Here is a 22379-nt window from a genome sequence, read left to right as displayed (position 1 = left end):
TTGAAAATGGATTTTAAACTTAGTATATTACTCAGCTTAGAAACAAGAATATTCTGGAACATCCTTTGGGAACTGAAGACCTTTTGAACTAAAGATGAAGGGGTCAAAAATTATTATGCATTGAGTACCTACAGTGTGCTGGACAATGTTATAGGTGACATATGTGTCCTATTGACCTGTCAAAATAATCCGATAATGCAGTTGTAACTATCCCCCAACTGTAGCCAAAAAAAGCAGTGAGCATGTGGAAGCAACATGCTGGACAAATAAACTCCTGGGAGGAGATTTTCCCCATCTGGACCCAATGGCAACCAGGAAGCTTTGTCTTAGACATTAATTTAGAATAATAGGTGAATTCCAGCAGCACTGAAGGGGTGGGATAGCCTTAGCAACCACATAGCTATTGTGCTGTAGACAACAACACACATTAAGATAGAACTGGATCAAGGGGAAGACTTTTTTTTTTTTTTTTTTTTTTTTTTTTACAGAGACAGAGTCAGAGAGAGGGATAGACAGGGACAGATAGACAGGAACGGAGAGATGAGAAGCATCAATCATTAGTTTTTTGTTGCGTATTGCAACACCTTAATTGTTCACTGATTGCCTTCTCATACGTGCCTTGACCGTGGGCTTTCAGTAGACCGAGTAACCCCTTGCTCGAGCCAGCGACCTTGGGCTCAAGCTGATGAGCTTTTGCTCAAACCAGATGAGCCTTCGCTCAAGCTGGCGACCTCGGGGTCTCGAACCTGGGTCTTCCGCATCCCAGTCCGATGCTCTATCCACTGCACCACCGCCCGGTCAGGCAAGGGAAAGACTTTTGAGGACTAATGCCAAGTAGACATTGCAGTGGAAGAGGCAGCTGCAAATCTTCTGAGGACCAGGAAAAGTTTTCTTTAAGAATGAACCAGTAGTCCTGGTAGAGACTAAAAATGCTCATCAAAGAAATATTAGGAACTCAATAAGCTTTAAAAAATAGATGAATGGTTCTAGTAACTATTACTACATTATAAATGCTCCTAAATCTTAGTGGAATAAAACAATCATTATGTTCAAGAATTGTGAGGATTAGAAATTTACAGAGGCTACAGTGGGGATGGCTTGTCAGAGTCTGGAAGACTCAAGAGGTAGGTGGAGCCTGGATTCATCTGGGCTGCCTCACTCACATATCTAGAAATGGCTGCTGGCTGGAGCATCTCTAGGAGCTCACTGGTGCTGTTCACTGGAACACCCTATCTTGCCTCTCTAAGCAGTCCCTCCAAGTGGGCCACTTGGGGCTGCCTCACAGCAGGGATTCCAAGAACAAGCCATAAGCCATGACACCCAAACAGAAGCTCTATCACCTTTGATGACCTAGCCCCAGAAGTCACATGATATCACTTTCACTATTATTACAAATTCAAGGGAAAGGAACATACACCTCACCTAGGAGAAGAGTCAGAATCATATTGTAAGAACAGCATGTAGAAGGGGAAGGTATTTTTGCAGCCACTGTGGAGAAATCACAATTTACCACAAATATAGTAGCTTCCAATTCTAGGAAAGAATGAGACAGGAGTCTATAGTTGGTTTGGAAAGGTCTGAAGAACAGGGAAAGAATCTTTGGTGTGAGGAGCATACTCTCTCCACATGATCACAGCTGGTCTTGACATTAAATCTCCGCTGTGAGCTGCAGAGGAGTCTAGACAGGTTAGCTCCAAATCTAGGATCAACTGAGAGAGCCTTCTTGTGAGAGGGGCTGCTGAGTATTAGCCAATAAATAAAGTTTCAGGAATTGGAGAGTAAGAGACAATGAAGAAGCAAACATATTAAGAGCCTAAAACCTTGCCATTTTCTCTGATTTGTTATAATGATAAGAGGCACTGATCTCTTAAAGGGGGACAGCAAAGAAATGTGAGGCTTAGAAGACTGCTCTCCTCAATCACTCTTTAGTTAATTAAGTAATCAATCAATTCACCAAATATTTGAGTGCAACTGTGTGTCTGTCAAGGCGAAGGGAGAACCTGTAGAAAAGAAGCCTAGTTGGTGGCTACCCTGAGAGGGAACGACAAGCAGTCAAACCTTGGAGGTCAATGGGGGTAAGAGGAGAGGGCCATGACTCATCTAAGGAAAGAGCGCTCGCTGGAGGAGCCCTCACACCTACCTTATTTACAGTCTGTTTAAAATGACCAGCCAAAGCTCACAGAAAAGCAAAGCTAGGCTAGCCACTGGTTGGCCCATCCTCTTTTGGCTGGAACTCAAATTAGATCCACTGCGAACATATTTTGATCAAATGCTGTGATTTAGATTAAAATGTTGCTCCGTGGCCCTTTGTCCCTCACTTATTTATTTCTCTAGGCTTATCAATTTAAAATTTTACTTTGAGCTGTTTTACTCAGAAGCCTCGAAGTTTTCAAATTTCTTGTACATGTGTCTTTTTCTATCACCTTAAATATTTTATTGTTGGTGAAAACCTCACAGGATGGAAACATTCAGCCATTGCTCAGTTTTTCCTTGGCTGGTTATTCAATAAATGAGGAAGGGATCTTGTTTTCCTTCCTGATCACTGTCTTCCTATCAGTTTTTCTATTACTTACTAGTACATTGAAGGAGGAGGCATGCAGAAGCAAAAACAAAATTCAAAACACTTACTTTGCCACTTATTAATTAGTATTTCCATCCACTAAAATGATCAGTAAAAAAAGATGTTAAGTGCTAGTTAAGATGGTTTCCTCCAACTACCCATTGGCTTCAGTTGTCCATGCCACCTTGTTCTACCTCTGCACTCTAATAAACAGCACTCTTTTGTTACCAATGTAAATTTGTACAGCATAGCTTTTACATAGGGTTTCTCATTTCATACACTCCAACCTCGCCCTAGGCTCACTTCAGCTAGGATCCTGAATTTTACTTTGGTTTGTCAATCAGATGCTCAGATACTCTTGGTAAGTTAGAAGCAAGACAGCAACTATATTCCCAATGCTTCTATTTTTTCTTAGATGACATTGTGTGGCATTCACTGGTGTTTTTTTGGTAGCTTTCTGACTGTGACGGGAGTAGATGGTTCTAGATATTTCCAATCTTACAGGCGACTTCTTGATCACAGAGGACAGCTTTGCCCTTTGTAATTCTGAGGAATGTTTGTTTCTTAGACCTGCATTTCTCAGGCCTTTCCAACAATCCCATAGTCCACTTGATAACCTTTAATCAATCTTTCCATAAACCTTCATGAGCTAGCTAGAGGAAATTTGGCTGGACTGGATAGGAAAGAAAATGAGCTTCCTGTATGGTCCTTGGATATACAGTAATATTAACCCAGTATTACACCTCATATTTGGAAAACTGGTTTTAATGCTAGTTTTCTAGAGAATATCAGCCTACATGTCACTCTACAGAGGCTTGTGGTTCTTTAGAATCTGTGATGGGGTTGGCTTTAAAGACCAAGTCTCCTCCAAAGTAAAAGAAACGTGACTTGTTTTCAAGAACAATGAGGCCCACATTTTTCCCCTCCCTTGGATCTACACATGAACATATGACATGGCGCTATGCATCACTAGCCAACCCACAGGCCTGCGAGTCAGACTGTCCTGGCTGCTGCTCTGACTCTGCTGTCCACTCCATAATCGCCCTCCCCCTTTGATGAGTGCTGCCACTTTGGAGGGTGAGTGACTCCTGTCACCTATTCCCATTGTATTTATTTGAGCCACACTGATGACAATTGCCAGGAAGTGAAAATCTCAGTGGCTTGAGAAAGTGCTCCAGAGAATGGCAGTTCTGCACTTTATTTTATACATTAGATTCAAAGGAGGATGCGTAAGAGGGTTACATGAAATTCACTGGTGATCGATTATGGAAGCAGGAGAAAGAAAAGTGGAGAAATTTCTAGGATTAGATAAAAAGTAAAACAAAGAGACACATAATCCTTTTACATAGGTGGTGTTGGGCAGATAGAGTATATTATACTCACTTTGTTAAATATGACGCTGCCCACGAAGAGGCCGTTGCCCAGGTGATATTAATGTGTGTTGAGAATCCTTGTAGCCTGGGGCTTGGTTTTGGGATTAAGCCTTTCCCACCCTTTTTGATGTGGGGTGGTACAATCCAATCATGCCTCAGAGAAGTGACTTTGTATTAGAGACTTCCCTACTTTGTATATTGGATTAGAGGTTGTGAAGCTACAGTATAAAGTGGGGGCGGAATGGGAGTTTGCGCTCTTGGTTCCCGGGATGATTAGTGTGAGAGAGTAGAGCCAGCAGCAGAAGGAGGCCACGGGGAGTAGGCCAGGACAAGCAGTCAAGATGGCGGAGTGCTGAGTGAGATGCCAGTTTGTGCAGAGTTTGTATCTGGGACAAGGAAGGAGATGGGGAACTGAGGAGAATAAGTCTGGTGAGCTAGAAACCTTTGATTCTAGGAAACTCGGATAAATCAGTAGCTTTGTGAGCACTGAATGTGAGTGGGTTTTGGAGCCCAGTGTGTATTTTTACTTGCCCGCCAGGTACAAGCTAGGATTAAAGATGAAGGCCCATCAGCTTTTGGCTCCATTGTTTCTTTACCGACTGTCCGAATCCAATGCGAACCTGCATGGGCCAGGCTGCTCTGATGGTGGTCCTGGCTCTGGCTCCTGGATTTACAGGTGGGTAAAAGATAGCTAACAATTAACATGATAATAACAATGAAGAATTTCTGGTTTTTGTTCTGGTGTGGTGGTCATGCTGTGAGGGCCCTAAAAAAAAGAAAATTACTTTGATATTCCAAAGATATGTTATCAGGTTCATTATTATAGATGCAAAAAGACAACAGACAGGATCATTTAAGGTAAAGAGTAACTTTTGTTAGGGAAAAATACAGCCCTAAGACATGACTACCCACCAGGAATTGCTTTTAGTTAGAAAGTTTTAATTCAGACCATCCTATGTGGTTACTGTAGGTCTCTGAGTTTGTAAGGCTGCCATGTAGGCCTCCCCTGAGCTTGTCAGGTTTAGTCTGTGACCCCTTATTCGTCCACATAGGTTTTACAGTTGAGCGGCCATGGTTCCCACTCTAAGGCATGACCTACAGGGAAGACCAATCATAGGATTCTTCAAGGACAATGGGATCCCCTCACAAATTTATTTCTTAAAGTCTTGGTGAAAAGTTTGTATTTGGACTGCTCCTAGTGTGGGTGAGTAGGTCTTGAATGACAAATCCACTCTAACATTTCAATCTAATGTGGCCTATTTCCTCTACATTAAACCAAAGAATGTTGGTGAAGAGAACCCAAATCCTGCCATCTTGAAGATATCCTTTTATGACTGATTTTTTTTTTTATCCTCAGGGTTTTATTGTTACATAATAAAACAAAATATAAAGCTTAGAACTGGATCGCTTGGCCCTTTCCCTTCTTATCCCAGTTTAAAATGCTTGCATCTCTTAATAGCCAGTGTTCTCTTAGTTCTGCAGTTGGGCTCAACACATTCACGCCTCAGCACAATCCTCTTTGTAGTTTTAGTTTTCTTGCACAAAATCAGCTTAGTCTGCCCACCATAGCCACTCTGCTTCCTGTCACAATGCCGCTTTCCCTGGGCACACAGAGACTCCTTGCCCTTCTGGTATCATTACCTTGTGGGGTTGATGCTTGCCTACTTCTTACAGAAAGTCCGGCGGGTCTCAGGAACATTTGCCACATTTGCGAGAGCGCTATTGGCATGGAAGGGAAGCCAGATATTGATCTTAAGCTGTTTATTAAGAAACAAGGCCCACTGGGAGCCTTTGACTCCCACCCTCTACCTTTTCTGCCCAAGAGATTCAGAAAGAAAAACGTGCTTCCGGAAGGAGAGTTTAGGATGTCACCTTAGCATAATTTGAATTAAGTATGGTAAACAAGAGGGCTTTTGGTAGGGTCCTATTGGCTAGATACTTCCTGTGTCCCATTGTTTCTGAGTTGCATAGCAAAGATTTTCCTCCACCCCCTCTGTGCTCCTTAACTACCTATAAATTACCCATTCTCATTTCTGAAATCTAATACCCCAACCTCCCCTTTCTTCTTTGTCCAAAATGTCTTAACTACCCAATGTTGTCTCACTGTCTTGGAATTTTCATGCTTTTGTGAATTCCCCATGCACATGTATTACAACTTTGCTTTCCTCCTGTTAATTTTCTCTGTTAATTTGATGGTTACCCTAACCAGAAGAATTTAGAAGGTGGGAGGAAAAACGTATTAATACATTTAGCTCCCCCATTGGACATTTCCAATTTGCTCACAGTGGGCCATCTTTTGGTTGAGATTTCAGCCAAGTAACCCAACCTATTAACTCCTCAAGTTGCATGCACACCAGTGCAGATTTCTGCTTAGCAAGTTAATATCACTTTCGGTCTGATCCAACTTTATGTTCCTTCCACTATTATCTAACACCTTTAGTCTCCATCCCCACATGTGTTCCCCAGATTTCTGCTTCTATAAGTGCAGAAAACACAAATAGTTATTTTGGAGTTGAGTGTACTTCCTCAGAGGTCACACATTGTACGTCACTCTTAAGGGCCTGCTGGAACATGAGTCTAATCATAGGTTTAGAAGCAAAGAGGGGTTAGGGGGCAGGGATCGCAAGGAGAATCGGCATTGTCTTGCACATCAGAGGAAGCCATTGTTTCTTCAGGCAATGCAGGATGAATCCTCTCAGATGGAAGTGGAGAGGCTCCTACCACTGGAGTTGGGGGGGGTCAACCTCCGTAGGTGGGCAGACCTCTTCCATTGGCAAAGAGGTTTCCCAAAATTTAGGTGCTCAATGACCCCAGCTTTATGAGGGTTTTCCCACATGCCCTACCCCCTCTTACAGGATCCCATTCTTTCCTAATCAATGCTTTCCCTTTATTAGGAGGCACCATGCAAGGTGGGGAGTTCAAGTTTTGTTGCAATTCATCATTCATGGATAAGAGTCTGCATTGATTTCCAGCAGTTTTAGCCCTGCAGCTACAGAAGAGAAGGCCTTCGTCAGGGGCTCCTGATGGTCCATATCTCTGACCTTATTCTTTTCTTTTATTTCTTTGTCCAGCAACATTACAAGTGGCTAATAAATGCTGTTATAGTCCTTATTCTCCAGAAATGTTTGGAAGTGTCACATGTAGAGTCACTTAACTCCTTGCTTTTCCTCTCTCTCCCCCTCCCCTTATTTCTTGCCAGTGGTTGATTAGGAGTGTTAAATACACGTATTTTGCATATCTCTATAAACACTTCATCACACAATGAATTATGCTCTCTTTACCACCAGAAATAGGTTTAAACTGGTCTAACTCTACTCAGATCACACTGCCAACTCCAGAAACATCAGTACCAATTCAGAAAACTTGTCCTTAAAATTCTGTTCAGGATTCCTTAGGCAATCTCTAAGGAGAAAGAAGCTTTTCTGACAGCACCTTTCTTTTCCTTCTGAGACCTCACCAGAATAACCTTTAGAGGTCCGTTCACGGTGAGGCAGGATAGTAAGTATAAAATTTCCTTGGGAAGTGGAACAGGGAAACTGAGACAGGTAGCTGAACAAACTGGCCAAGCAATTTACAGCCAGATACTGGTCACCAGGGCAGAAAACCCAGGTGCTTCGCAGCAGGCAGAACTGGTGCCAGACCTTGCCCCAGGGTGGCCTTTCCTCCCCTGGCATATGGCTGGTCATGCAGTTCAGAGGCTCTAAACTGACATGTGGTTTACCCCTGGTCATGTGGTTTACCCCTGACCTTTCTCCCTACAGATAACATCCAGGCCTCAGTTGTATTTCAGCTTCAGGCTCAGAAAAGCAGCAGAACCTGTTGGGTGATACCAGCCCTAGCGGCAATGACTAATGACCTCCTGCCTTGGTGCTGTCCAATCAGTGGAGACCATGACCCTGAAAGGGCACACCTGTAAAAGCTGATGAATATTCTATTTAGATTTCCCCTAAAACGTCCCCTAAAATCCCCACGTGTGGAAAGCAGATTAAAAACCCTCAAGACAAAGAAGCCAGCATGCACCCTTCTCCAAATCACCTTTTCAAGTGCAGTTTCTTACTCTCAAACTTTAAGGGCCCCACGAGACTTGTAACCTGGGGAGCAATGGGCAGCGGCAGCTTGTCCAGGGCTGAGCCCCTGAATCTGTCCCCTAGGCCACCTTTTCTCTGACTCTCCAGTGAGCTGACAGCAGCCCCGCCTTGATTCACTTCTTTCCCATAATGTTTCTAGAGAGCCAGAGCAGCCAAAACTAGGCTTTCTCCTGTTGCTTTTTCTATCCTAGGTTCTTTCTAGTTTCTGTTGGAATCCATGGGAGTCCGAAAGACCAGAGTCACAGGCTTTATTGAAAGGAAGAAAGGAACCCTGCCGGGCACTTCTCCCGGGGGAGAAGAGCACCGGTTACAGACTAGGGGCCAGTTATATAGTGTTTGGGAGAGCCTGAGGGGATACTGAGGCAAAAGTCCTGGTATGTCCGGAATGCTCCTCCTTGGGGGGCTTCGAGCATGTGGGTGTTGAACCCCTCCTTGGGGCGGGTTGTCAACTTTTTGGAATTCCTCTGTCTCAGGGTCAATAGTCCAGTAAGGGTGAGGTCTGACAGATAAGCGGAACATCAAGAGGGCAGTTTGGAATTCACGTATCTATCAGTTTCACTGTCCCCAACTTTAGTAAATGTACTCTCAAAATTGTCTGGATTCATGTTGTAAAGTCTCTCCTGTGTGAAGTCAAGAACCCACATGCTACAGACCGGCCCTAGACAGACCTACTCCAGTCCTCGTTCCCTTTCTGGTAACCATGGCAATATGGAATGTTCCATAATACACCTCAGAACTCTTCCAGTCTTCCCGTTACCCAGCTCTAAAGCTGGCCTCACATTTTTAGGTATTTGTTACAGCAGCAAGCCATTTCTTAGGCATAGTGCATTAATTTCTTTGCCAGTCTGTTCAAGCTACTGTGACAAAATGTAAGAGATATTTATCTCTCTGCTTATAAACAACAGATTTTATTTCTCACAGTTCTGGAGGCTGGAAAGTTCAAGGTTAAAGTACTGGTGTCTGGTGACAGTCAATTCCTGGTTTATAGATAGCTATTTTTTTGCTGTGTTTTCACATGGTAGGAAAATGAGAAAGTTCTCTGAGATTTCTTTTGAGACTTTATTTTGTAAAAACACTAATTCCAATTCTGAGAGCTTTGTCCTCATGACATAGGACATGCAATTAGTAGGCTCTACCTCCTAACACCCTCACATTGGGGATTTGATTTCAAGATATGAGTTTTGTGGGATACAACATTCAGTCTATAGGAAGAGTTCAAGTCAAAGAGTTTAGAGTTCCTCTAAAGAGCAGAACTGAATCTCTCTTGAACTTTAGGGCTCAGGAAACAGAGATCCAATCTTGGCCACATCCAAGGAGAAGGTAACATACAGAAACAAAATGAGTCTTAATATTTTGGAATTCCTTCTTGACCCAGTTCATTTTTTTGATTGAATTGAGGCAATCAGCTAAATCTCTACTGTTCTTTTTTTTTATTTATTTATTTTTTATTTTATTTTTTATTTTTTCTGAAGTTGGAAATGGGGAGGCAGTCAGACAGACCCCACATGCACCCGAGCGGGATCCACCCGGCATGCCCACCAGGGGGCGATGCTCTGCCCCTCTGGGGCATTGCTCTGTTGCAACCAGAGCCATTCTAGCACCTGAGGCAAAGGCCACAGAGCCATCCTCAGCGCCCGGACCATCTTTGCTCCAATGGAGCCTTGGCTGCGGGAGGGGAAGAGAGAGACAGAGAGGAAGGAGAGGGGGAGGGGTGGAGAAGAAGATGGGCGCTTCTCCTGTGTGCCCTGTCTGGGAATCGAACCTGGGACTCCCGCACACCAGGCTGACACTCTACCACTGAGCTAGCCAGCCAGGGCTTCTACTGTTCTTTTAAACACAATGCCTGTTATAGAATTACTTGACATACTAAGAAGTAGTGATATGTGACTGATAGTTATAAGAAAAAAAACAAATAATATAAGGCCAAGAGATGATATAAATCTGAAATCAACAGACAAGAACTTTAAAATAACTGAGGAGTTTTTATATACACCACTCATAGTGATTGATAGAGCAAGTGGGAGAATCTGTAAGAATATAGAAGTTATGAAAAAAATAATAAGTCAACTTGAATTAATTGACATATATGGAAATCTAGACCCACAACTGCAGAATGTACATTCTTTCAAGTGCTTATGGGACATTAACCAATAGAGATCTCATGCAACACCATAAAGCAAGTCTCAATAAATTAAATCATGCAGAGCATGGAACTAAATTAGAAATCACTTACATAAAAATCTCCAAGTGTTTGGAAATTAACTAACACACTTCTAAATAATTCATTAAACACAGGAAAAAATCACAATAGAAAAGAGGAAATATTTTGAATTAAATAATAATGACAATATCATATATCAAGAATCATGGAATGTAGCTAAGGCAGTGCTCAGAGCAAAATTTATAGCTCTAAATGCATGTGTTAGAAAAAGAAGAAAGGTTTAAAATCATTGATTAAGCTTTCACCTTATTAAGTTAAAGAGGAATAAAGTAAACCCAAAGAAAGTGGAAGGCAGAAAATAATAAAAGAAGTGTTGTAATCAATAAAGTAGAGTAGAAATATAATAAATCCCCCCAGCAAAGCCAAGTATTGATTCTTCGAAAAGATGATAAAAACTGACATACCTCTAGCAAGACTGATCAAGAAAAAGAGAAAATACTAAATGGCCTGTGTTAGAAATGAAACAGGGACGTATCTATCTGATGCCATATATATCATAAAAATAATAAAAGGATGTTATGAACAGCTTAATGCTAGGCTGGGGAGGAATGCTGAGGGTTTCTGCCTGTGACATGTGAAATCTCACTTAACCCCTTATTTTCAGATGGCATCTATGCACTCTGTTGTGCCTGGTCTCTTCAGGCCCTCTTTGTAGAAAATATACCTCCAGTCTTCTGCTGCAGTGGAGCAAAGACTAATGGTGAGGGGAGATAGGAGTTGGTTTTAGAGCATACTTTCAACTGATCTTGCTGGGTTTGGTCCTGCTTCTAGTTTCAGAAAAACCTGGTGAATACCTGGTGTTTTCATTTTTAAAGATTTTCTGGGATTGTTCAGTGGTAAAAATTGGCCTAATTCTTGATTTTTCCCTGCTGGCTAGGGATTTCATTTTCTCAGAGCTGCTAATTTAATTCAGTTGTCACTCATTCTTTGGCTTTCTCGCTTCCGGCACTGGGAAGCTCTCAATTTCCCTTCCATTCTCTGTGTTTCTGTTTCTCCTCGTGTTCAGAGCTCACTCTTCTATGAAGTCTTTATTAACACGTCATTCCTTCCTCCTTCCACCTGGGAATGGACCACCCCCAGGGCATTCCTACCATGTGCTGTCTACACATTAGCTACAGTGCTTTATAGAATTTTTAAAACTTGTCCTTCTGTTATTTATTGGCTCTGTGACAGTGGGCTAGTCAAAACACCTTTCTGGACCTGATTAGAATCTGTAAAATAGAGATTCCTACTTCAGAGGGTTGTTTTGAAAGTTCAAGGGACGGTGTGTAGAGGTAACTAAGGGACACACGAGGACTCTGTAGATGTTTTATTTCTGTCCTTTGATAGGAGCAAGAGGTTGGAGAGGAGAAGGCAAGAGTGTGTGTCAGGTGAAGGGGAGAGGACAGGACAGCATCCCGGGTGGCCCTGTGGGGGATAATGTGGAGCTTCATCACCATGTCAGCTGAGAGTCATTGTCCATATGGCACATTTTGGTTCCTCAAATTAGCTTCTTTCTTTTTTCCTTCTGCAGTTTAATTAACAATCACAAAAGTCTGAAAGTTATACCAAACATATGAGGCTTAAATCAGCCTTACAAAATCCTTAGAGATTTAAATCAAACAAGTGAAAAGTAAAAAAAAAGAAGTTTATTATTATTTTTTCCATGTGAATACTTTCTTCTGAAGAATCTACAACTGACTTTTTTAAGGTTACAATCAGACCTTCATTGTCTGGCCATACGTTTTATCATTTCTGTACGTAATTATGAAAACAGAAAACAAAATGTAGCTTAAGAATCTGAGAACACTGAGAAAAAAATCATTATGTTTAGAAAAGTGTTCAGGAGAGAACTAGTTTAAAATTAGTTTATTGCTGATATTTGTCATCTAGTTTTAAATCATTTAAATTTAATGTTTAGCTTTGTCAGACTCCATGTGAAAATTCTGTTTCTAGCCAGAGATGCTCATGAATAAAAAATAGTTAATAGATATATTTATAGGTATGAAAACCATAAACCAGCATAAGGAATTCTCTGTTTGGGTCTGGTAAATGTAGACGTTGTAATGTAGGGAATATGCAATGAGGAACTGAAATTTAAATTGCTGGGAGCCCACAGACATCCTGTAGTCAGATAAAGTCAGTTCATACTCATGTAGCAACTGTTGTATACTTGAAACTTCACTCGTTACCATCACTCTTTTATTTAAAAAAAAAAAGACAAAAGGGAAAAGTAAAGAAAACACATGCACGCGAGCGCGCGCGCGCGCGCACACACACACACACACACACACACTTTTTCCAGGCAGAAAGCTCAGGGAACAAACATGCTCTCAGCCTGAGGCACAGTGGTGGTGCTGGGTGGGGGTAATCTTGACAGCAGGGAGTGAATTGACAACCTAAGACCAAGCAGAAGGATATGGTAGGCCATCATCTCTGTCTCCTAACCATCCTCTTTAGGTTGAAATGCAGCCCCTTTCTCAAAGACCAAACTTTTGTGATATATTTTGGCCCACCATTATTAAATACACATGCTTATACACAAATAGAACAAGGAAAGTTTTTCCTTGTCCTTCATGAAAACTTTCTGCATTCAATCAAAACAAGAACTTCATTAAGACCTATTGTTTCTACTCTGATGATGCAAGACAAGAGGCCCCTGACTTTTTTATTTCCCTAAGGAGGATAACAGTAAAGAGCCTAACTCTGCAACTGAACTAATCTGTAAACTCCACAGGCCTCCCGGAGAAAGGCAGAAATTTGATCTGGGCATTCATTATAGTAGCATATTCACAAATGCTACAGATTAATCAGCATTTCTGTTGGGTTTTAAATATCCATGTAAAATTCACTACAGAAAACTCCCAAGTCTTGCCTTAAAATATGTCACAAGACTTTAAAAAGAAAAACTCAAGTCTCTTCTGGAACCGATAAGCAGCTAGCCTGGGGTCTGTAGCATTCTCCACGATGCCGCTTTATCTTAAGGCCTGTATGGCCAGTAGTTGCGGCCATCACAGCCACCTGGCCCGTGCAGGTTCCCATTTGATTGGGACAGACGGTAATGAAACTTCAGAGCCAGGAAATGGTGGGGCATCCTTTATTCTAGCTCGCAACCAGTGGGTGAGAAAATACACACAGTGGGAAAACACTTCCCTTTCCATTCAGTGCTCCCAAAGCCACTGACTTTTTCTGGTTTTTCCTAGAATCAAAGGCCCCACCTCTGTTCCCCTTCAGCTCCCTGCCATCTTGCTCCCTGCCTCCTTTGCAACCACGTGGCCACTCTGCCTTGCAACAATGTGGTCTCCTCTTAAATGGCCTCCTAGCTCCTCCCTTTAAAACTTTTTGGCAGGAAAGCCCTCCTCCAGCACACATTGGCATAACCAAGCCCCTTCCCAAGCAGAAAGGTAATTAGCTGTATCACCTGGGTGATGGCCAGTTCCATGGGGAGCACCATTTTTAACAAAAAAAGTGAGCAAAACCAGAAAATACAGATTTTACAAACTCATTTGCCCAACAAAGGCAGAGAGGGAGTGGGAAGTTTTTAATGCTTTTCTTCATTTATAACCCTGATTCGGGGCTGTCCTGGCCAATTTAGGGCCTTGAAAAGCAAATGGTGCAGATATAGCAGAGGAAAGGTTCGGAGAAGAACAGAACCGACCCAGTGTTTGAGAGCAGCAGTCTCTCGAATGCCAAATTTGCTGTAATAATTTCATTAAGAAAACCAGGAAAAAATATATAAAAGCTTACTATCATGCCTCTTTTACTATATCACCAATCTTTCTTTTTAAAATTAAAAAAGTATTTTATTTATTGATTTTAGAGAGAGAAAGAGAAATAAACATCAACTTGTTTCACTTATGCATTCATTAGTTGATTTTTAAAAATGTTTATTTTATTGATTTAGAATGAAGAAGAGAGAGAGAGAGAGAGAGATCTGTTGCTGTATGTGCCCTTATTGGGGATCAAACCAGCAAGCTCTATGCTTTAGGAAGATGCTTTAACCAATCAAGCAAACTGGTCAGGGCCATTGGTTGATTGTTGTATATGTTCTGACCAAGGATCAAACCTGCAACCTTGGCAGATCCAGAGGACATTCTACCAAATTGAGCTACCCAGCCAGGGCATCACCAATCTTTTAATAGGACAGATGTAGGTAGGTATTAGTACCTGAGTTTTTCCACTTACTGAAGCTAGGGTTGTAATTCATAGTTTATTGGTTTTTTTGGTTTGTTTGTTTTATCTTAAAGCTCCCTAAAAGGGATAGAGATAGGGAAATAAACAAGCAGAGGGAATAGCAAATGTGGGCCTGCAGCTCCTTTAAACCTGCAGCTGTCACATGACTGAGAATAGCTTATAGAGAAATGCATGTTTATTGGAGGCAGCACACTTCCTCACATGATGACTGAAAACTTAGCTGGGAAAAAAGTAGATTAAATATTAATTCCTAGGTAATATACTTATTCAGCCCTGGATGGAGAGCTTGGCTGGTTAGAGCATCATCCCCACATTCCAAGGTTACAGGTCAGGGTACACACAGGAACAGATCAATGTTTCTATGTCTCTCTCTGTCTCCTTTCCTCTCTCTTTTAGAAAAACAAATAAACAAAGAAAGAAAAAAAAAATACACCAAAAAACCCTACACTAACTCAAAGCAAGTAGATGCAGGAAAATCATTGAAATTGTATACTGACCAAGACTCTTTCTCAAAGTATTGATGAACATGTAAAGGAAAAAAGCAGATTTTACTTTTATTTATTTATTATTATTTTTAAAATTAATTTTAATGAGGTGACATTGATAAATCAGGGTACATATGTTTAGAGAAAACATCTCTAAGTTATTTTGACATTTGATTATGCTGCATTTCTATCACCCAAAGTCCCATTGTCTTCCGTCACCTTCTAACTGGTTTTCTTTGTGTGCCCCTCCCCTCCCCCAACCCCCTCCCTCTCCTCCCCCCCACCCCGTAACCCTCACACTCTTGTCCATGTTTCTGAGTCTCATTTTTTATGTCTCACCTATGTGTGGAATCGATGAACCTTTAACCAGATTCACCAAGAAAAAAAGAGAGCAGACTCAAATAAATAAAATTAGAAATGAGAGGGGAGAAATAACAACTGATACAACAGAAATACAAAATATTGTAAGAAAATACTATGAAGAACTGTATGGCAAAAAACTAGACAACCTAGATGAAATGGACAAATTCCTCAAAACATATAATCTTCCAAAAATTAATCTGGAAGAATCAGAAAACCTAAACAGACAGATTACAACAAATGAGATTAAAACAGTTATCAAAAAAACTCCCAAAGCCAGACCTGTGGTGGCGCAGTGGATAAAGCGTTGACCTGGAAATGCTGAGGTCGCCGGTTTGAAACCCTGAGCTTGCCTGGTCAAGGCACATAGGGGAGTTGATGCTTCTAGCTCCTCCCCCCCCCCCTTCTGTCTCTCCTCTGTCTCTCCCTCTCCTCTCTAAAATAAATTAAAAAACAAACAAACAAGCAAAAAAACTCCCAAAAAAGAAAAGTCTTGGGCCTGATGGCTTCACAAGTGAATTTTACCAAAGTTTTACTTTTAAACAGAATTTAAATCTGTGTGGATCACACAGTTTCTAGAAGAGTAAAAATTCTGACTGGAATCTGAAAAATGAATTTTGTTCTTATCTCCTTACAGATTTAACAAGCCACTGAATATTAAACAAGGTTATCACGAAACATACTTTTCAAAAAATATATTCTGTGTTAAAGAGTTTAGCCCAAGAACATTTTTTTAAATAAATTTTTATTAATGTTAATGGGTGACATGAATAAATCAGGGTACATATATTCAAAGAAAAGATGTCCAGGTTATCTTGTTATTCAATTATGTTGCATACCCATTGCCCCGACTCAGATTGTCCTCCGTCACCCTCTATCTAGTTTTCTTTGTGCCCCTTCCCCTCCCTTTCCCCTCTCCCTCCTTCCCTCTCGCGTCCTCCCTTCCCCCACCCCTGGTAACCACCACACTCTTGTCCATGTCTCTTACTCTCGTTTTTATGTCCCACCAATGTATGGAATCATATAGTTCTTGTTTTTTTTCTGATTTACTTATTTCACTCCATATAATGTTATCAAGTTCCCACCATTTTGTTGTAAATGATCTGATGTCATCATTTCTTATGGCTGAGTAGTATTCCATAGTGTATATGTGCCACATCTTCTTTATCCAGTCTTCTATTGAAGGGCTTTTTGGTTGTTTCAATGTCTTGGCCACTGTGAACAATGCTGCAATGAACATGGGGCTACATGTGTCTTTACATATCAATGTTTCTGAGTTTTGGGGGTATATACCCAGTAGAGGGATTGCTGGGTCATAAGGTAGTTCTATTTTCAGTTTTTTGAGGAACCACCATACTTCTTCCTAATGGTTGTACTACTTTACAGTCCCACCAACAGTGAATGAGGGTTCCTTTTTCTCCACAGCCTCTCCAACACTTGCTATTACCTGTCTTGTTGATAATAGTTAATCTAACAGGTGTGAGGTGGTATCTCATTGTAGTTTTGATTTGCATTTCTCTAAAAACTAATGAAGATGAGCATCTTTTCATATGTCTGTTGGCCATTTGTATTTCTTCCTGGGAGAAGTGTCTGTTCATGTCCTCTTCCCATTTTTTTATTGGATTGTTTGTTTGTTTGTTGTTGAGTTTTATGAGTTCTTTGTAAATTTTGTATATTAGGCCCTTATCTGAGCTGTTGTTTGAAAATAACATTTCCCATTTAGTTGGCCGTCTGTCTATTTTGTTGTCAGTTTCTCTTGCTGAGCAAAAACTTTTTAGTCTAATGTAGTCCCATTCATTTATCTTTGCCTTCACTTCTCTTGCCTTTGGAGTCAAATTCATAAAATGTTCTTTAAAACCCAGGTCCATGATTTTAGTACCTATGTCTTCTTCTATGTACTTTATTGTTTCAGGTCTTATATTTAGGTCTTTGATCCATTTTGAATTAATTTTAGTACATGGGGACAGGGTGTAGTCGAGTTTCATTCTTTTGCATGTGGCTTTCCAGTTTTCCCAACACCATTTGTTGAAGAGGCTTTCTTTTCTCCATTGTGTGTTGTTGGCCCCTTTATCAAAGATTATTTGACCATATATATGTGGTTTTATTTCTGGGATTTCTATTCTGTTCCATTGGTCTGAGTGTCTATTTTTCTGTCAATACCATGCTGTTTTGTTTGTCATGGCCCTATTACTATACCCTGAAGTCAGGTATAGTAATGCTCCCAGCTTTGTTCTTTTTCCTTAGGATTGCTTTGGCTATTCGGGGTTTTTTATAGTTCCATATAAATCTGATGATTTTTTGTTCCATTTCTTTAAAAAATATAGGAATTTTGATGGGAATTGCATTAAATTTATAAATTGCTTTGGGTAATATGGCCATTTTGATTATATTTATTCTTCCTATCCAAGAACAAGGAATACTTTTCCATCTCATGTGTCTTTTTCGATTTCTCTTAACAGTGCTTTGTAGTTTTTATTATATAGGTCCTTTACATTCTTTGTTATGTTTATTCCTAGGTATTTTATTTTTTTGTTGCAATCGTGAAGGGGATTATTTTTTTGAGTTCGTTCTCAAATGTTTCATTGTTGGCATATAGAAAGGCTATGGACTTTTGTATGTTAATTTTGTATCCTGTGACCTTACTGTATTGGTTTATTGTTTCTAGTAGTCTTTTTGTAGATTCTTTGGGGTTTTCGATGTATAGGATTATATCATCTGCAAAAAGTGATACCTTTACTTCTTCTTTTCTGATATGGATGCCTTTTATTTCTTTCTCTTGTCTGATTGCTCTGGCCAGAACTTCTAGCACCACATTAAATAAGAGTGGAGAGAGTGGACAACCCTGTCTTGTTCCTGATTTAAGGTGGAAAGTCTTCAGTTTTATGCCATTTAATATGATGTTGGCTGATGGTTTATCATATATGGCCTTTATCATGTTGAGATATTTTCCTTCTATACCCATTTTGTTGAGTGTCTTAAACATAAAGTTGTGTTGTATTTTATCAAATGCCTTTTCTGTATCTATTGATAAGATCATGTGGTTTTTGTACTTTGTTTTGTTGATAATATGGTGTATTATGTTAACCGTTTTACGTATGTTGAACCATCCTTGAGATTCTGGGATGAATCCCACTTGATCATGATGTATTATTTTTTTAATATGTTGTTGTGTTTAATTTGCCAGTACTTTGTTTAGTATCTTAGCATCTGTGTTCATTAGAGATATTGGTCTGTAGTTTTCTTTTCTTGTGCCGTCCTTGCCAGGTTTCAGTATGAGTGTTATGTTGGCCTCATAAAATGTGTTTGGAAGTATTGCTTCTTCTTCAGTTTTTTGGAAGACTTTGAGTAGAATAGGAACCAAGTCTTTGAATGTTTGATAGAATTCACTAGTATAACCGCCTGGGCCTGGACTTTTATTTTTGGGGAGGTTTTTAATAGTTTTTTCTATTTCCTTCCTGCTAATTGGTCTGTTTAGGCTTTCTGCTTCTTCATGACTCAGTCTAGGAAGGTTGTATTATTCTAGGAATTTATTCACTTCTTCTAGATTGTTGTATTTGGTGGCATATAGTTTTTCATAGTATTCTACAATTATTCTTTGTATATCTATGATGCCTGTGGTGATTTCTCCTCTTTCATTTTGGATTTTATTTATATGAGTCCTTTCTCTTTTTTCCTTGGTGAGTCTTGCCAAGGGTTTGTCAATTTTGTTGATCTTTTCAAAGAACCAGCTCCTTGTTTTATTATTTTTTTCTATAGTTTTTCTGTTCTCTATTTCATTTATTTCTGCTCTAATTTTTATTATTTCTTTTCTTCGGCTGATTTTGGGTTGTCTTTGTTCTTCTTTTTCTAGTTCCTTAAGGTGTGAAGTTAAGTGGTTTACTTGGGCTCTCTCTTGTTTGTTCATATAGGCCTGAAGTGATATGAACTTCCCTCATATTACTGTTTTTGCTGCATCCCAGAGATTCTGATATGTTGTATTATCATTTTCATTTGTCTGTATATATCTGTTGACCTCTGTGCTTATTTCTTCTTTGACCCATTCATTTTTTAAAAGTATGTTGTTTAGTTTCCACATTTTTGTGGGATTTTTTTCCTCTTTTTTGCAGTTGAATTCTAGTTTCAACGTTTTATGATCAGAAAGTATGCTTGGTACAATTTCAGTTTTTTTGAATTTGCTGATGTTATTTTTGTGGCCCAACATATGGTCAATTCTTGAGAATGTTCTATGTACACTAGAGAAAAATGTATACTCTATCGCTTTGGGATGAAATGTCCTGTAGATGTCTATCATAACCAATTGCTCTAGTGTTTCCTTTAAGGCCAATATATCTTTATTGATTTTCTGTTTGGATGAACGATCTAGAGCCAGCAGCGGTTTATTGAGTTCTCCATGTATGATTGTATTTTTGTCAGTTTTTGTTTTTAGGTCAATAAGTAGCTGTCTTATATATTTTGGTGCTCCTTGGTTTGGTGCATATATATTAAGAATCATTATGTCTTTTTGATTCAATGTATCCTTAATCATTATGAAATGACCATTTTTGTCTCTCAGTACTTTTTCTGTCTTGTAGTCAGCATTATTAAATATGAGTATTGCTACACCTGCTTTTTTTTGGATGTTATTTGCTTGGAGTATTGTTTTCCAGCCTTTCACTTTGAATTTGTTTTTATCCTTGTTGCTTAGATGTGTTTCTTGTAGGCAGCATACAGTTGTATTTTCTTTTTTAATCCATTCTGCTACTCTGTGTCTTTTTATTGGTAAGTTTAATCCATTTACATTTAGTGTAATTATTGACACTTGTGGGTTCCCTATTGCCATTTTATAAATTGCTTTCTGTTAGTTTTATATCTTGTTGGATTCTTCTCTTTTGTTTTTCTATCATTTGTTTTTGTTTTTGTATTCCATACTTCTTTCTTCTGTTGCTACCTTTTTTTTTTTTTTTTTTTTTTTTTTAATTTTTCTGAAGCTGGAAACAGGGAGAGACAGTCAGACAGACTCCCGCATGCGCCTGACCGGGATCCACCCGGCACGCCCACCAGGGGCGATGCTCTGCCCACCAGGGGGTGATGCTCTGCCCATCCTGGGCGTCACCATGTTGCGACCAGAGCCACTCTAGTGCCTGGGGCAGAGGCCACAGAGCCATCCCCAGCGCCCGGGCCATCCTTGCTCCAATGGAGCCTTGGCTGTGGGAGGGGAAGAGAGAGACAGAGAGGGAAAGCATGGCGGAGGGGTGGAGAAGCAAATGGGCACTTCTCCTATGTGCCCTGGCCGGGAATCGAACCCGGGTCCTCCGCACGCTAGGCCGACGCTCTACCGCTGAGCCAACCGGCCAGGGCTGTTGCTACCTTTTTAAAGTCATGTGCTTCTGTGGTGGTTTTTTCAAGTGTGGTTACCATAAAGTATTGAAAAAGGTACCTACCATATTCATTGTAGTACCCTATCTTATGAGTGTTTCTGCACTTCATCATCCTTTGCAACTATTAATCTCTGTCCTCTCCCCCCCTTTTATTTCTTTTGTTGTCACAGTTTAAAATTGGTTTTATTGTGTTCTTGGTGGGGCTGTTACTTGTGGTTTTGTTTTGTTCTTTGAATCTGGTTGGAAAACCCCCTTTAGTATTTCCTGGAGTGGGGGCTTTCTGATAATAAATTTCCTCATCTTTTCTGTATTTGTGAATGTTTTTATTTCTCCTTTGTACTTGAAGGATAGCTTTGATGTGTATAGTATTCTTGGCTGAAAGTTTCTCTCTTTCAGGGCTTTAAATATTGGGGTCCACTCTCTTCTAGCTTGTAGAGTTTCTGCTGAGAAATCTGATGATAATCTAATAGGCCGTCCTTTATATATTGTATTCTTCTTTTCCCTGGCTGCCTTGAGAATTTTTTCTTTGTCGTTGGTTTTTGCCATCTTCATTATGATGTGCCTTGGAGTAGGTTTGTTGTGGTTAAGAAAACTCAGTGTTTTGTTTGCTTCTTGAATTTGAGGCTTTAGTTCTTTCCACAGGCTTGGAAATTTCTCATCTATTATTTTTTGAGTATATTCTCCATTCTATTTTCTCTCTTCTCCCTCTGATATACCTATTATTCTTATGTTATTCTTTTGATGGAGTCAGACAATTGCTGTGGGGCTTTCTTGTTTTTTATTTTTTAATTTTTGAGTCTCTTTCTTCTTCTCTCTGTTGTGCCTCAAGTTGCTTATCTTCTATTTCACTAATCCTACCTTCTATCTGGCCTGTTCTATTAGCTAAGCCTGTTACCTCATTTTTTAGCTCGTGAGTTGAGATTTCCTTTCTGTTTGATTTGTTTTTGTAGTTTCAATTTCCTTGGTAATATATTCTTTGTGTTCATTTAGTTGTTTTCTGAGCTCCCTAACTTGCCTTTCTGTGTTTTCTTGTATATCTCTGAGTATTTTTAGGATTTCTATTTTAAATTCTCTGTCATTTAGCTCCAAGGTTTCCAATATATTAAATTTTTTCTCCATAGATTTTTCCATATCTATCTGTGTTACTTCTCTATCTTTTGTATCCATGATATTCGATTTCCTTTTTCTTAATGGCATCTGAGGGTGGTTTTGTTGATAGCACTAATGAGAATTAATAAAGAATAAAAAGGAAAAAAAAAAAAGGAAAAAAAATTTAGAAAAAAAACCCCCACAAAAAAACAATAGTAATTTATTATTTTCCCCCTTTTCTTTCTTATCTTCCCCTCCTCTCCCCTCCTCCTTAGGAAAATATCGTGATGACCTGTAAATTATATTATGCTAAATGGAACAAAAACTGCCTATAATGGAGGGCCTGAGTTGGGGGGAAGTGTTCAAGGGGTAAAAAAGGAAGTAGGGACCTACAAAATGCAAAAAGAAAAAAATCTTGGTCAAGTATAAAATGATTTGCTTGTAAGTGATGGCCGACTTAGAAATATAATGAGAGGGATAAGAGGAAACAGAAAAAAGGAGAAAAAAGAACTATTGTATTAAGTGGAACAAAGACTAAATAGAATGGAGATCCTGGGTTGGGAGGAATACTAATGAGTTAAAAAGCGAAGTAAAAAGCATCCAAAATGCCACAGAATAAAACTTGAGTCCCAAATTAAATAATTTGTTCGTGATTGAGGATTGGATGAGAGGA

General features: G+C 39.8%; 1 pseudogene; it reads right to left on the bottom strand.

The window, feature by feature from the left end:
* Window positions 1–5326: 5326 nt before the first annotated feature.
* Window positions 5327–22379, bottom strand: part of LOC136329792 (large ribosomal subunit protein eL42-like) — a 68089-nt pseudogene continuing 51036 nt past the window's right edge.

The sequence above is a fragment of the Saccopteryx bilineata genome, chromosome 3, assembly GCF_036850765.1.
Source record: "Saccopteryx bilineata isolate mSacBil1 chromosome 3, mSacBil1_pri_phased_curated, whole genome shotgun sequence".
Taxonomy (NCBI): Eukaryota; Metazoa; Chordata; class Mammalia; order Chiroptera; family Emballonuridae; genus Saccopteryx; species Saccopteryx bilineata.
Note: the sequence above shows the minus strand (reverse complement) of the source record. Positions and strands in the feature narration are given on the sequence as shown.